The sequence below is a fragment of the Leptopilina heterotoma genome, unplaced genomic scaffold, assembly GCF_015476425.1.
Source record: "Leptopilina heterotoma isolate Lh14 unplaced genomic scaffold, ASM1547642v1 Lhet_93, whole genome shotgun sequence".
NCBI classification, from domain to species: Eukaryota; Metazoa; Arthropoda; class Insecta; order Hymenoptera; family Figitidae; genus Leptopilina; species Leptopilina heterotoma.
In genome coordinates, this window is record NW_025111200.1 from 97,225 (window position 1) to 115,384 (window position 18,160).

Genomic DNA, 18,160 nt, shown 5'->3' on the forward strand with positions numbered 1-18,160 from the left:
AATGAAAGGAAGAATAAATATTTTTCAAAGTGAAAATTAAAGTAAGAGGGAAAATTTCTAAAAATGAAAATTAAATTGGAAATCGAAATATTTGTTAAATTATTTGCATTTATTGCAATCTTTATTGTAAATTCTACCAAACGGATTGTAATAATCACAACCTGCAATGTAAATGTTACCAAAATGAATTGCAACAATTCACAAACACTATTGTAAACGAACCAGTCCCTTTTTCTCAGTGTAAATTTATATATTTTTTACAAACTATATCAACATATCAATTTTCCCAACGAATTCCCAATTACAAAAAGTATAAAAAAAATTATACTTCTTCGTTAATTGATCAAAACAACACCAAGGCCACTTTAACAATCAAGAAAAATTTCACCAACACTTGAAATTTTCGTTTTTAACAAATTAATATTATTAATAATATTAAAAATAAAAATAGTTAAAGTGAGCGTTAAAAAGAAAAAAATTGTTTTCGATATTTCTTAATTTGAAAATCTACTTTTAGATATAATAGAAAATAAGAAAAAAAAGACAAAATGTAAGGATATTTTTTGAAAGATTTTCGTTTTTATCTTGATTGCTTTAATATAAGAATTCAGTGTGATATTTTTTTTCTTCTATACATTTTATACGTTTCCCGATATTATATTTTTTATAATAGTTTTTTCTTCTCAAATATTCTACGATTTATACGCCCAAAGTGTAAAGAATAAACATCTCAACGAGATAATTAATCATATTTGTAAATAACAATTGTAAATAACATTTGCGTACATTAATTTAAAGTTATACTATACGAAATAGAAACAAGAAAAAATAGAAACTAGTGAGGTCAGTATTGTCAAACAGCACAGTTGTAAAAAAAGTCTTATTTTAAGATGAGAGTGAAACTCAACACTTGTAGCCATAATTTATTGAATTTATAGAGTAAATTCTTTCTTTTCTTTCTGACTTAAAATAAGACTTTCTTGTGTCTTAAAACAAGACTTTATTGTGTCTTAAAATAAGACTTTTTTCTGCCATAATGTAAGACTTTCCTTCTGCCTTAAAATAAGACTTTATTTTTACTGTGAATGTTAATGAACTTTTGCAGGTTTGTGATAAACAATGTATTGAATCTAAATACATAAATTAATTTACTTAACAAAAATTGTTTTTAATTAATCCTCTCAGTCCTAAGTTTGAATATAAGAGAAAAATGTTTCTTATAAACTTTCACTTTAATTTTTATTAATTTTTATTTTCACTATCATTTTTGCTTTAAGATAATTATATTTTTAATTTTATTTTGATTTTAACAATGTTTTAAATTCAATTTCACTTTCATTTTGATAATTTTATTTCCACTTTCATTCTCGCTTTGATAAATTTTTATTTTCAATTTCATTTTCACTTTAATAAATTTTTATTTTCAATTTCAGTTTTATTTTAATATAATTTTTTTCTTAATTTTATTTTGACTTTAACAAAGTATAAATTTAAATTTCGCTTTCATTTGGATAGATTTTTATTTTCACTTTAATTTTCGCTTTGGTAGAATATTATTTTCAATTAATAAAAAAAAAAAAAAAAAAATTTTTTTTCATATATTTGATAACAAAAAAAAAGAGAGTTCATTTTAATCCTGAATGTTGCAGTGGCGAAGAGAAAAGTAAGAGCATCGTACGGTGAGATGTTTTATCCTTTTAAGAGGCATTTAACGCGCCCGAGTTCATAAGCTGGAGATAGCTCTCCTCGTTTTTGCCGATAATAAAGGAATAAAAAAGTGAGGACGAAGAGAGTGAGCAATTCAACCACCTGTTACACCACAAAACCACCGTCGTGCTCATCGACCGAGCATGAGAACTGATTTATCGACTGAGTTTCTCACTCCCACCCTCTATAACACCACTTTAGTAAATTTCCCTCAAAATTTTCTTACGTACAAAAGTCAAATATTATTCCCAACGGTAAAAATTTCATTAAAAAATTTCATAAAAAAATTTCATATAAAAAATTTCATATAAAAAATTTTTTTGAAAATGAAAATTTTAGATTTATTGAAAATTGTTGATACTTGAAAAATTATCTGCAAGTTTTCAGAAATTTCTTTTGAGAAGCTTAAAGTATTAATTTTCGAATTTTATAAAGTTAATTTTAAGATTTTATTTTCAAGAATTTATTTATGAAAAAATTATTCAGAATATTCGAAATTAATTCCAAGATGCTTATTAAAAAGTATTTAAATATTCTAAGTGGAAAAATTCAGGAGGGAAAAAAATCCCTAATTTTCATGAAAAAGTACGCTATCTAAAGGAATTGGTTGGAACTCGTTCGATCCTCGACTTCGGAATTTCGCTGAGAGATGGAGACTCTAATTCGCAGGATATAAATATAAGGACCTCGCACCGCACGCTTCTATCTTCTTTTATTTTACATCCACAAGCATATAAAAAGTACAATCAACTTTTATCTTATAAAATAACAATAAAAAGTACATTTATATACCAGGGACATACACTAATGAAGTTGATATTTTCTGTGATTCGAATGACTGCATATATAATCGCAACTTCACATTGGGTAGTCTAATCATTAACCGGTTTTTCACTAACAGAGCACACATATATATATATATGTAGTTTCGAAATCGAAATGGCGAAAGGATGCAGTAAATCAAAATATATATAGAAGCCTGGAGTTATAAAGCATAACTTTAAGTAAAGCATTTGTCACGAAAGTGTATTAGAATTGGATAATTATAAAATTATGCCTCGGGGATTCCATAAGCGGAACGGCAAAAGAAATGATGCGATTTGTCTGCGGGAGAGATACACACTACTTCTTCTTCTTCTTCTTCGTCCTCCTCCCTTTTTTTTCTCCTTCACCAATTTTCAACAAATATTTCAACATCAATTCCCGTTCGTTTATTTATTTATTTTGAATATGTAAATCCAATTATTATTAAAATTACTTTGAATCTTTTTAAAATATTATCATTGCTGACAATATTTTACATATATACAAGCCGGCAGTAACACCAACTTGTTTAATATATTTAATAAACAGAACATTTTCTTTCTTTTCAATTAGAAATATTTTTAATGGCAGCTATAAAAAAAGATTTAGGAAGAAGAATTAAAATATTAAAATATGAAAATTAGTCAAAATGAGAAAATATATAAAATAGTCGAAATTTAACTCCTAAAAAGCACTTAAAAATTTAATCTCTAATTTGTAAAATTTTAAAGAAAATTAACAGAATAAAAATTAAACTGAAAATCCTAATTTTTCCTAACGAAAAATAGTCAAAATAGAAATTAAAATCAAAATTCTAAAGAAAATTTTAACAAAACAAAAATTAAACTGAAAATCCTAACGAAAAATAATCAAAATAGAGATTAAAATCAAAATTCTAAAGAAAATTAACAAAGTAAAAATTAAACTGAAAATCCTAACGAAAAATAGTCAAAATAGAGATTAAAATTAAAATTTTAAAGAAAATTAACAAAGTAAAAATTAAACTGAAAATCCGAACGAAAAATAATCAAAATAGACATTAAAATCAAAATTCTAAAGAAAATTACTCAAATAAAAATTAAACTGAAAATTTCAAAGAGAAAGAATTAAGATATTAAAAATTTTAAAATCAAGAATTTTTGAAATTTAACAACTTATAATTAAAATTGTTATTATTAAAGATATCCGACTAATAAAATCATTATTTTTTATTATAAAAATATTGCTACTGTAACTTCTTCAAAATTATTTTCATCATATCAATTCAATTATTATTTTCTAGAATTTTTAACTAAAATTCTTCTGTAAGTCAATTATTTTTAATAATTTTTGAAAAAGTTTCTTGAGAATTTTCAACTTCATTTGTTTACAATTCAATTTTTCGAAATTTCGATTATTCGAAAATTTTCCAGTAAAATACAATAGAAATAAAACCTCAAATAATTAATAATAATTTCAAAAAAATTTAATTAAACTTTTTCAAAAAAATTAATTCTACACAATTGTTAGATAAAAGTATGAAAAATTCAGATTTTCAAAGATTTAATTTAAAATCCTTTTCAAAATTCAATTATTTCTAAAAATCCATGTGCTGTTAATATTCAATTTTTATCTAAAACTTTAGCTGAAATTAATTTTTATAAGAAAATTCTACGAGAATTCAATTATTTACATAAAAAAAAATAATTTATTGAATAATTAAATGTTTATAAAATTGAATTCTTGTAAAGAATTTTATCAACAAATTTGTAAATAATTGAATTCTATTGATGAATTTGAATAAAATTTTTAAGAATAATTATATTTTTCGAGGAATTCGATTAAAATTTAATTAAAAGTAATTGAATTTTTGCAATGAGTTTTATTATTTATGAAAATAATTGAATTTTTAAATAGAATTTTATTAGTTATAAAAATAATTGATTCCCTGTAAAGAAATTTTACTATTTATAAAAATAATTGAATTACTGCGAAGAAATTCTGCGATGAATTTTATCATTTATGAAGAATAATTAAATCCTTGTAAAAAAATTGTATTAATTATAAAAATAATAGAATACATGTACAAATTTTTATTATTTATAAAAATAACTGCAATTTTGCGTAAAAATTTGTAAAAAATTTGTAAACAATTTGTAAATAATTTAATTTCTGTAAAATTTTTATTATTTGCGAAAATAATTGAAATTTTGCCAAGAATTTTATTAAAATTTTTGGAAATAATTGAATTTTGGAGAAGAATTTTATTATTGACGAAAATAATTGAAATTTTATTGAAATTGTTGAAAGTAATCGAATTTTGAAGAATAATTTTATTATTTATAAAAAAATTGAAATTTGGACGAGAATTTTATTGGAATTGTTGAAAATAATTAAATTTTGGAGAAGAATGTTATTATTTATAAAAAAAAATTGAAATTTTGGCGAGAATTTTTTTTAATTGTTGAACAGAGTGGAATTGTTGAGAAGTATTTTATTATTTATAAAAAAAATTGAAGTTTTTACGAAAATTTTTGAAAATTTTTGAAAAGAATTGAATTTTTGAGCAAAAATTTATTTACTTCTGAAAATAATTGAATTTCTGCAATCATTTATAACTTCTGCAAAATTCAATTATTTTTAGTGTTTTTAACAAAAATTCTTCTATAAAAAATAATTCATTCAAAATTGAAATTTTATAGAATTTCAAATTAAAACCTTTGGAGTTTTGTCTATTTATGAAAATTGTATACGCAACTTTCTTAAAATTTAATTAATTTTGAAATTATATTTAAGCAAAAATATTCGTTAAATAATATACAAGTAATAATTTTACGATATTTCAATTTCTTCAAGAATTAAGTTATTTAAAAAGAAATTATTGTTAGAAATAGGAAAAATGGAAGGTTTTAAAAGTTTATACTTTTCTTACCAATATTTTTAACCCCTTCAATTCCTTAAGTCTTAGAAATAATTTCTTCGCCAAATAAATTTACATTTAAAATTTTGTTTTAAGAAATAGTTCAATTAGTGGTTTTTTTAACGTAAAATGAGTGTCATTAGTAATTTATTTTTAGAAATAGTAACTAAATAGTTGTATACAAGGTGAAAAAGTTGTCGCGTGAGTCCGACGCCTGAATCATAGACAATAATCAAAATATAAAAAGTGAGAAAATAGTCAAAATTTGAAAAGAGCGAAAATAGTCAAAATGTAAAAAGAGAGAATGTAGTCAAAATTTAAAAAGAGAGAATGTAGTCAAAATGTGAAAAGAGAGAATGTAGTCAAAATGTGAGAAGAGCGAAAATAGTCAAAATGTAAAAAGAGAGAATGTATTTAAAAATAAAAAAGAGAGAATGTAGTCAAAATGTAAAAAGAGCAAAAATAGTCAAAATGTAAAAATAGAAAATGTATTTAAAAATAAAAAAGAGAGAATGTAGTCAAAATGTAAAAAGAGAGAATGTATTTAAAAATAAAAAAGAGAGAATGTAGTCAAAATGTAAAAAGAGAAAAAATAGTCAAAATGTAAAAATAGAAAATGTACTTAAAGTTTAAAAAGAGAGAATGTAGTCAAAATGTTTATAAATTTAAAGTAAGAAAAACATTTTGGCATTCGGTAAAATGCAAAAGTGTAACAATAGATCGTATTTTTGAATTTAAAAAGACTGATATTCAGAAGCGGCGCCTCCGTAAGACACCTGAGAGGTGCGAGATAAAATCGAGATAGAAATCTTTGTGTTACTCCCCCTTTTCGATAGAAGTGCATTATAGCTTCACAGCAGAGGTCTGTAGAAATACTCTCGTCGCAAAGCGAAACCCTTCGTTGTATCTAAAGGTATATAAATAATTACACTGGCTGGTAGCAATTACTATAAGTTATGGCGGAGCCGGCACAATTTGCAATGTCAAGACATAAACACTGCTACCGCTTACATTTGAATACATTAAAGTGTTGGTGTGCTCTGATTGGCCACTGGATAGAGAGGGCACACTAGAAGATTTTTATTGAGGAAACTATCCTCAACACACAAGTTTATATCAAGAATTCACAAAGTCCCAATGAATTCACTCAACATTATAAAGACTAAATAAATACAAGAGAAAGAAATCATTTAATTCCAAAGTATTTTCATTTTTAAATTTTAATTTTCGTTTTAACTTTTTAAAGTTCATTTAAACAATTATAAATTTAAAATAATAATGTATAATTTTATACATTTTATTACAAACTATAAATTTCATTTAAAACTTTATTTTCCAATTCAAAATTAATTATTTTTATTTTTATGAACTTTATAAATTTCATTTGTACAGTAATGATAAATTTCATTTCAAACTTTATAGATTTCATTTAAAAAATAGTAAATTTACAATTGCAAAATTTGTAAAGTTTCGTTTAAAAATTTATTAACTTCATTTGTTTAAAATTAAGTAAACTTAAATAATATTTACAATGAATTTCTGTTTCAAAATTTACAAAATTTCTATTTGGAAAATTTTGCAGCTACTTCATAGACGCGCAAAGTTGAAATATTTTTTTCTACTGTCATATGACAATCAGACAATGTTTGCATGACCCAAGTAATTTTAGATCATGCCTGATTTGGTGAAAATTGAAATTGGAAATGAATCACGAAAGGACGAAAAGGAAGTTGGACGGAAATTTAAGGCCTTTGAATTTTAACAGTAGTTATTGACATTCTTTCTTTGGCGAAGGGTCCGACATTTGTCCAATTAAACGACATCGAATCTAAGCGAAACCTTTCGATATGCGATTTATACTGGGCATTTAAAGATTGACAATTGACAAGTCTACTGATATAAATACACGGGGAAAAAAAATTCTTGTTTGGAATGAATAGAATTTTTTTTGTATTTTTACAAGAATTTTGTTTACTAATAATAAATAAATATTATTAATATTGTAATTTTAATTGAATTAACTAAAAGTCTAGTAAAAAACAGAAATCTTAAATAATTATAAAATAATCTCAAATTTTCTTAAATTTAATGTTTGAGTTTTCATTAATTTCCTTTTTTCATTTTGAATGATGACTTTAAATCTTGACCTCGATTTTTTTCTAATTAAAACAGCGATAAATTTAATGATTATTGGTAACTTTAATGAAAATGCTAAAGAGCATCAACAATTTCAGTCGTTATATTATTTTCATGGCAATTTCCGTCCCACGAATATATGTATATAATCTGATATTGTGATCATTTATACGCAATCATCAATACATTTGAACGATATGTCAATTGATGATGAATTTTTTGTTGTTGAAAAATTGATGAAAAATATATGAGAAGTTAAAGAGTAGTGAGAAATTTAATTCCTCCAATTTGCTAGTTTCTATTTTTTTCTCATACTTTATTATATATACTTTTATTTAATTCTAATTCAATATTATTTAATTCTACATCTAATTTTAATTTTAACTTTTCTCTTTATTCCTTTTTTCTCGAAATTCTAATTTTAAATATACTTCTAATTCTAATATTATAATTCTATCTCTAATTTAAATTCTAATTCTAATTTTTATTTTTTACGTTTTATACTCCTTATTCTCTCTTATATTTCTAATTCGAATTGTAAATATATAATTCTTACACTCTCTTCCGATTCTTTCTCAAGATTTCAATTTTGATTCTACGTATAATTCCAACTATAATTTTAATTAGGTTTCTAATTATAGTTCTAATTCTACTACTAATTATATTACTAACTATAATACTAATTACATTTCTGACTATAATTCTCATTTTAATTACAAAAAAAAAAATTATGAGAAAATGCATGTCTGACTGAATATTGGTTTATACTACTGAAACAAAATTTTCCAAGATTAAATCTTCTAAATCTTGAATAATAGTAAGAAAAAAAATGGTTTTTTGTTATTATTAAAATTATAATGTAGTAAAAGAATTAGAAAAAAATATAAGAAAAATGCAAGTCTGACTAATTATTGGTTCATACTACTGAAAAACAATTTTCCAAGATTAAATCTTCTAAATCTTGAGTAATATTAATTAAAAAAATTATGTTTTGTTATCATTAAAATTATAATGTATTAAACGAATATAAAAAAACTTTTAAGAGAAAAAGCACGTCTGACTAAATATTGGTTTATACTACTGAAAAATAATTTTCCAAGATTAAATCTTCTAAATCTTGAATAATACTAAGAAAAATTTTTTTTTATTATTAAAAATCTAATGTAGTTAGCGAATTAGAATGAATTTTTAGGAAAAATGAAAGTCTGACTAAATATTGGTTTATACTACTGAAAAACAATTTTCCAAGATTAAATCTTTTAAATCTTGAATAATACTAATGGAAAAAAAATTTTTTTTGTTTTTTTTTTAAATTATAATGTATTAAACGAAATAGGCGTAATATAGGGGAAAATGCATGACTGAATAAATATTGTTTTATACCACTGAAAAAAATTTCAAAGATTAAATCTTTTAAATCTTGAATAAAAGTAAGAAAAAAAAATTATTTTTTGTCATTATTTAAATTATAATGTAGTAAAAGAATTAGATAAAATTTAAGAAAAATGCAAGTCTGACTAAATATTGGTTTATACTACTGAAAAACAATTTTCCAAAATTAAATCTTCTAAATCTTAAATAATATTAATAAAAAAAATTATTTCTTGTTATTGTTAAAATTATAATGTAGTAAACGAATTAGAAAAAATTTAGGAGAAAATGCACGTCTGACAAAATATTGGTTTATACTACTGAAAAATAATTTTCCACGATTAAATCTTCTAAATCTTGAATAATAGTAAGGAAAAAACATTATTTTCTATTTTTATTAAAATTATAATGTAGCAAACGAATTAGAAAAAATTTAGGAGAAAATGCACGTCTGACAAAATATTGGTTTATACTACTGAAAAACAATTTTCCAAGATTTAATCTTCTAAATCTTGAATAATAATAATTGAAAAAAATTAGTTTTTATTATTATTATTAAAATTATAATATGTAGTAAACAAATTAGAAAATATTTAAGAACAATGCAAGTCTGACTAAATATTGGTTTATACTACTGAAAAACAATTTTTATAGATTAAATCTTCTTAATCTTGAATAATACTAAAGGAAAAATTATTGTTTGTCATTTTTAAAATTATATTTGTTTTATTCCCTGAATTTCCAAATGAGGATACAATTTTATTTTAGTATTTTCAAGTTTTAATTCGCACCTTCAAATTTCCTAATTCGAATTTTCGTATTTTATTCCCTACTTCTTATCCCTCCTCCTTCTATTTCTTTTATTCTTGTTCCTTATCTTTTTCTTATTTCCAAATTCAATATTTCTCACACTCTACCAATTGAAGTAGAATTGTAAAAACTGTAAGTAAAAAAAAGTACAAGCTCCCAGTGAACGGAACAACATAAACATTCTCCAGAATCGTGAAAAGTATCTAGAATAATGTAGCGAAACCATTCCTTTTCGCCTGCCCGCCAAATATTAAAGAAACAAACAACAATTCTCGCTCCTGAACAAAAACTCAAAAATCCAGTAGAGTAGATCAACAAATTTTACATAAATGACCATAGAAGAGTCGTTCAGCCAATGGGCGTGGACAAACGAGCGGAAAAATGGCGGGGTTTGGAAATGAGATTTGCTGGTAAACCGACAATTTATCGTAGGTATCTGTGAGCGCATCTCTTGACGTTCCTCTGACCAGAGTTATAATTAATATGCTCTCGTCACAGGAGTGCTCGACCAATATTCCCCACGCGTACTTGCGACTACATATATACACACAAATATATATACACACTTCCAAAATACTTACAGAGGGAGAGATGCCGCATATAGTCCGATTTTCGGGAGTGGGATCACAACACAAACACACTCACACATCTACAAACGATACACGTGACCAGTCGCTGATTAAGTTTGAATGACTGACGCCGCAAAAACACATTAAAACTTGAATGAGTACAGATGAAAATTTGGTTGCTGGGAATCAAGAGACCGCAAAGCAAATGGTCTGCTAGCCGCACACGTTTCGACTCCCCTTTCTTTCTCTCTCTCTTTCTCTCTCTCACACTCACTCGCTGATGATCGGATGCCCATCAAAATATCGCAACACGAAAAACATTCTTCTATTGACTAAGCGACTAGATATCGGCGCTGACACACCGGGGTCCACCGCAACAGAAATATCATGTAATCAACGTTTTAAGGTCTTTCAACTCAATTTCTGCGTCGATATTCAAAACGCGACACCCCCAAGGCAAATGGTTTAATTGCACATACATATAAAACGCACACACTGCCAAATGGCAAGTCGAGCAAAAACGAGGAGCAAATGAAATTATCGTTGAAATTTATCTTATAATAATAGTACTTAATTTCTGACTGTTGGAAATTGATGGAGGAGCAAGTTTGCAATTCTATAATTGCCAACTACTGAAAGATTTTCAATATTATTCAGGGTCAAATTCTTCCCCCCCCCCCACACACACACACACACATTGCATATTCATACGATAATTTATAATCCGTCTTTTTAAAGAATTATTTCTCAATCAAATATTTTACAAAATGCAATTTTCCTCCAAAGAAAAAAATGTAGGTGGAAAAAATTATTCATTTTACCAAATAATTTCAAATTTTTAAGGGGAGACCCCACCTTAATTTTGACCCCTTTAAAATAAAATTATTAAACGAGGTAATATTTTTTTCTTGCATCATTTTTAACCTGAAAACATATGAAATGGTAAAAAATATTTAATTTTAATTTTTGAAGAGGTTAGAATTTTTTTGTTTTAACCTATTGCACATTATTGGAAATCCATGCGAGAAGTTGTTTAGAATGGTAAAATATGCATGGAAAAAAATTTTCGTTAAAAAATATTAAAAACTGTAAGAGAAGATCGATTTTTAATATTCAAATCTTTGAATTGTGCCGAAATTTCGGAAGTCCTGAACCTTTATTTTTTTCCAATTTGATGCTCTGAGTCGAAAAACATAGTTAAAATTGACGATTACCTCATTTTCAAGGTAAAAACTATAAAAATCATGGCTTTTTGCATTTATTTCGGTATATATAAAGTATACCATAAAAGCTTCGAACTATGATTTTTATGGTTTTTACCACGAAAATGAGCTAAATGGCAATTTTAACAATGTTTTTTGAATAATAGCATAAAATTACGTAAATATACACAATTTGAAAAAAAATTAAAGATTTAAGGCTTTCAAAATTTCGGCAAAATTTAAAGATTTGAATATTAAAAATTGATCTTCTCTTACAGTTTTTGATATTTTTGAACGAAAATTTTTTCCCATGCATATTTTACCATTCTTAACAACTTCTCGCATGGATTTGCAATAATATACAATAGGTCAAAAGAAAAAAATTCTAACCTCTTCAAAAATTAAAATTAAATATTTTTGACCATCTTATATGTTTTCAGGTTAAAAATGATGCAGGAAAAAATATTACCTCGTTTAATAATTTTATTTCAAAGGGGTCAAAATTAAGGTGGGGTCTCCCCTTAAAGAATTTTGAACTAAAACGTGGACAAACAAAATTTTTACCAACAAAAAAAAGGGGAGAAAAATTTTATAATTTATAAATAAATTATTGCCAATTGACAAAAATTTATAAAATTTATAAATATTATAAAATATAAATAATATAAATATTATTTAAAATATTTATAAATTTATAAAATAAAGTTTTTGACAAAAACTGGAAAAATTTTCTAAATAAATTTCTACCAACAGGCAAAATAGGTAAAAAAGTTTTATAAATATAATAAAATTTCTACTAACAGACAGAAACAGGAAAAAAAATTTTATAAATACATTTTTTCACCAATAGAAAAAAGGGAAAAACAATTTTATAATTTGTAACTAAATTTTTGTTAACAGAGAAAAAAGGAAAACGAATTTTTTCTGCCAACAGAAAAAGCAGAAAACAAAATTTTATAATTTATAAATGAATTTTTAAGAACAGACAAAAACTGGAAAATAAATTTTTTCCAGCAGACAAAAGCAGTACATAAATTTTAAAATTTATAAAAATCAATTTTTACCAACAGATAAAGAAGAAAAACAAATTTTTAAAATAAACTTTTACCATTATAGAAATTGTCTAACTGATAAATAAACTTTTATCAACAAACTTGAAAGGAAAAGAAATTTCTATAATATTTCTGAATAAATTTTTGCCAACACACAAAAACGTAAAAAAAGTTTTATAAAATAAATTTTTACCAATGAACAAAAAAAAAGAAAAAAGTACAATAATCTATAAATAAATTTTTAAGAACAAATAGAAAAGGAATAAAAAATTTTTAAATTTATAAATAAATTTTTTCCCAACAGAAAAATTAGGAAAATGCACGTCTGACTAAATATTGACTTATACTACTAAACAACATTTTTCAAAGATTAAATCTTCTAAATCTTAAATAATATTAAAGAAAAAAATTGTTTGTTATTTACAATATATTCTAATGTAGTTAGCAAATTAGAATGAATTTTTAGGAAAAATGAAAGTCTGACTAAATATTGGTTTATACTACTGAAAAAAATTTTCCAAAGATTGAATCTTCTAAATCTTGCATAATAATAAGAAAAAAAATATATTTTTTGTTATTATTAAAATTGTAATGTATTAAACGAATTAAGAAAACTTTTAGGAGAAAATGAACGTCTGACTAAATATTGTTTTATAATTTATACTACTGAATTTTTTAAAATTTTAAGAAATTTTTTAAGAAATTTTTTAAGATTAAATCTTCTAAATCTTAAATAATAGAAAGAAAAAAAATTATTTCTTGTTATTATTAAAATTATAATGTAGTAAACGAAATAGAAAAAATATAGGGAAAATTCAAGTCTGACTAAATATTGGTGTACACTACTGAAAAACAATTTTCCAAGATTTAATCTTCTCAATCTTAAATAATAGTAAGAAAAAAAATTATTTTTTGTTATTAAAATTAAAAAGTATTTAAGGAATAAAAAGAAAAATTTAGAGAGATGTCTGACTAACATTGGTTTACACTACTGAAAAAAAGTTTTCAAATGTCAAATCTTCACGAATTTTGAATTATATTTAGAAAAAAATTATTTTGTGTTACTATTAAAATCATAATGTGTTAGATGAATTAGATAAACTTTAAGGTAAAATGCACGTCTGACTAAATATTGGTTCATACTACTGAAAAAACATTTTTCCAAGATTAAATCTTCTAAATCTTGAATAACAAAAAGAAAATTAATTATTTTTATTATTAAAATCATAATGTATTAAGAAATTAAGAAAAAATTAAGAGGAAAATGTATATGTGACTAAAAATTGGTTTTTACTACTGAAAACAAATTTTTATAAAGTCTTTCCTATTTTAAAAAATAATAGTAATACAAAGAAATAATTTTTTGTATCGTTACAATTATTGTTTGTAAAAAGAAAAATATTTCTGAAAAAATATACGTCTGACAAAATTTTGGCTTACACTACTGTAAAATAAATTTTAAAAATTAAATTTTCTAAATCTTAAATAATAGTAAAGAAAAAAAATTACATTTTGTTATTATTTAATTTATAATATATTAAAGGAAGTAAGTAAACTTTAAAAGAAAATAAACGTCTGACTGAATATTGATTTACACTACTGAAGAGGAGCTTTTACATGATTAAAACTTCTAAAATTTTCAATAAAACTAATGAAAATAATTTTTTTTATAATATTAGCAATGCAGAAAAATAATTATTACCTATTTATTAAAAGAAAATTCCTTCTAAAAAATAAACGTCTGACTAAATATTGGTTTATACTACTGGAAAACAATTTTCCAAGATTAAATCTCCTAAAACTTGAATAATATTAACCAAAATTAATATTTATTGTTATTACTAAAATTACAATATATTGAACAGACAAAAAAGGGAGAAGAATTTCATAATAAATCTCTACCAACAGAAAGAAGGGGAAAATGATGTTATAAATTATTAATAAATTTTTTCCAATAAGCCAAAAACGTAAAAACAGTTTTATAATTCATAAATAAATTTTTTCCAACAAGTCAAAAAAAAAAAAATGGTTTATAATTTATACATAAATTTTAGTCAACAAACAAAAAGGGAAAAGCAAATTTTTAAAATGATTTTTGCCAACAGGAAACTAAAACAAATTTCTTATAATTTAAAAATAAATTTTTGCCAAGCAACAAAAGCAGGAAAATAAATTTCGTAATTTCGATTAAATATCGAAAAGTTAGAAAGAAAAAGAAAGTAGCGAGAATGAAAAGAAAAGAGAGAGAGAGTGAGAGAGATGAAACATAATTGAGGGAAAGTTAGAGAGAACGAGAACAAGGTAGAAAGAGGGTGGCACAGCAGACTGGTCTGAGAGGTTGCGGAAACTTGTCAGGAGGGGCGAGGATGTTTTATTAAGTGTGTCGCGCTCGAAAAAAAGTGCCAGGCAATTTTCAGATGCTACAGAGACTGCTGATAACGCGCGACACACCGCATTTGAAACAGTCAGATACTTTTTCCGTGCCATTATTTCTCGGGGAAAAAAATGGACTTTGCTTACTATTGCACGCTTCTAATATTGTAGTACGCGCATATAAAACGTATACAAACGGGGATTATTTATTCATATTAATTTAACCGCCAACGGAAAAGATTTATTTAATACAAAAAAAATTGTCATTTATTCATTTTAAATAGAGGCGATTTTAAATAAGAACGATTATAAATAGAAATGATTCGAAATAGAAACGATACGGAAGATTAAAAAATACGAATACAATTTATAATAAAATTTGTTTATCTTTGGTAATAAAACAAATTCTAATCTTTCTGCCAATATATATAGACTTTACTACTTCTTAATAACCTGAAATTATTTTTTATAATTAGAATATCTCACTAAGTCACTATTGATAAAATTCATGACGCAATTCACTACAAAAACGATTGTCTTACTTAAAGTGTCTTAAATAAAAACACCTTTAGTGTCTAAGACACGAAAAATTCTTTAATTAAAGATACCTTTGTCCCACTTGTAAAACAAATGTTTTCGAAGTGAAAATTCGTTTCAAATGAAAAAACTTGACGATAACCAAAAAATTAAATATATTTTGTTATACTATTAACAAAAAAAAATCTTTAAAGATTTTTTTTTAAACACAATTCTGTTTTAAATTAGTTTCTGTCATTATATACAACAGTTGACTTCATTGTAATTAAACTAAAGAAATACTATTGTTTATAAAGTTAAACAATAGGGATGGATTCCGTCTGACTAATACGACTTGTACTACTTAAATACCGTGAAGGTAGTTTTAGAAGCTTATTTTCAGTGGTACGAATCAGTGTTTGGTCAGACAAATATTTTCTACATTACTTTTGCTATTGTGGTAAATACCTAATTGTTCAGATTACTAATAAGTTCATAATTATTATCCCAGATTATGTAGGATTTAAATTTGCAAAAAGTTTTCTTCAGTAGCAAAGGACAATATTTAGTCAGACATTTAATTTCCAAATAGAATTTTATATTTTTTATGAAATACAATCATATGAAAGATTTAAATTATTATATTTCTATTATTGTTATTTAAAAAAATGTTATTTATGTCAAGTCACTGGTAATTTTCTACTTTGTTTAAAAAATAATAATTGTAATACTAATTATGAAAAAAATTATTTTTATTTTTTTATAATTTTATTGATTAAAATTCTATAAGACAAATTTGCAAAATCTTCATTCCAGTTGTGAAACTAAGTGTTTTATCAGACCTGTATTTTTACCTAAAAAAAGCTTTCCTAATTTAATTAATATATTATAATTGCAATGATAAAAATAAATTGTTTTTATTTTTATCCTTATCTTGGAAATTTTTTTTCAGTAGTATAAACCAATATTAGTCAGACATTCCCCTAAATTATTCCTAATTCATTTACAAGCATTATAATTTAAATAATAACAAAAAATATTTTTTATTCCTTAATATCACTCAACAGTTAGAAGATTTAATCTTTGGAAAATTTTTTTTAGTAGTATAGACCAATATTTAGTCAGACTTGCATTTTTCTACATTTTTTCTAATTCTTTTACTACATTATAATTTTAATCATAACAAAAAATAACTTTTTTCTAACTATTATTCAAGATTTAGAAGATTTAAGTTTTTCAGTAGTATAAACCAATCTTTTGTCAGACGTCCATTTTCTCCTAATTTTTTTTTAATCATTTAATACATTATAATAACAAGAAATAATTTTTTTCATTAATATCATTCAAGATTTAGAAGATTTATTCTTTGGAAAATTTTTTTCAGTAGTATAAACCAATATTCAGTCAGACATGCATTTTTTTATAAATTTTGCCTAAGTCGCTGGAAACTTTATAATTTCAATAATAAAAAAAAAATTTTTTCTTAGTATTATTCATGATTTTAAAAGATTTAATTTTGGAAAAACTTTTCTTCAGTAGTATAAACCAATATTTATTCAGACTTGTAATTTCTTCTAAGGTTTTGTTAATTTGTTTAATACATTCTAATTTTAATATAAACTTAAAGTAATTTTTTTTGTAATATTATTTTTGAGCTTAGAAGACTTAATTTTGTAAAAGCTCCTTTTAAGTAGTAAAAAACCAATATTAAGTGTCACACGTGAATTATCTCCTAAAAGTTTTAAAAAAAGTTTTAAAAAAAAAGTTTTAAAAGTTTTTTTTTCTAATTTATTACATTATAATTGGAATAATAGTAAAAATAATGACTTCAACTTTTATCGGCATTAACATTCAAAATTATTAAAAATTGTACTTTGAAAAAGTTCCTGTCCAGTAGTGTAAATCACTGTTTAGTCAGACTATTTTTCTTCGAGAGTTTTTCTTCACTTAATACATAACTTATTTTATTTTTAAAAAACATTATTACATAAAATTTTATAAATCTTAAAATATTAAAATTTGATTTTCAGTAGTACATTCAGTGTTTAGTCAGACATATAATTTTTAATTTTCATTCTTAATTTATTATTGTGTTTACTATTAGGACTCAAGATTATATAGGACTAAAAGTTGCAAAATCTTGTTTTCAAAATGTTTATTTATTATATTTATTTATTTATTCAATCATAAACGGGATTACAAATTTAAAAATGCCCTTTTGTGCATTCACAGAAAATGTTGATTACTTGTCAAGTAAGACGCATACTATTTTACAAAATGTTTTCATGTCTGACTGATAATGTCTTGAACTGCTGATTGGAAAAACCTTTTTATCATTTTCAGCCCTCAAGTTGAACAAATTATTAAACTAAGAAGAATTGTACCTTCAGACACGTTACCCACTACAAAAAAATACAACCAAAAAGAAAAAAAAATGAATGTAAATTTTCTTCTTCATTTTTTCGAAAAAAAAAATTCGGTAAACTGCGCCTTTCAAATATTGTGTCTCGATAATAAAATAGAGTGAAATTATTTTGTCATAAAAAAGAAAAATAAAATTTGCATGATCGTATTAACAAATCGGGGAGCAACGCCGATCATAAAAACGCAGGCGACTGGTAAAGAGGCGATCCGCGGCGTTGCTCCCCAACACTATACTCCTACCACCTCGTTCCAAAATCCTGTTTGAACCTTCCGTATTCGAGGCTCGAAGCCCCGACG

General features: G+C 23.9%; 1 long non-coding RNA gene across 1 annotated transcript in view; it reads right to left on the reverse strand.

The window, feature by feature from the left end:
* Positions 1 to 18,160, reverse strand: part of LOC122512045 — a 176,895-nt gene that overhangs the window by 46,935 nt on the left and 111,800 nt on the right. The window lies entirely within an intron of this gene.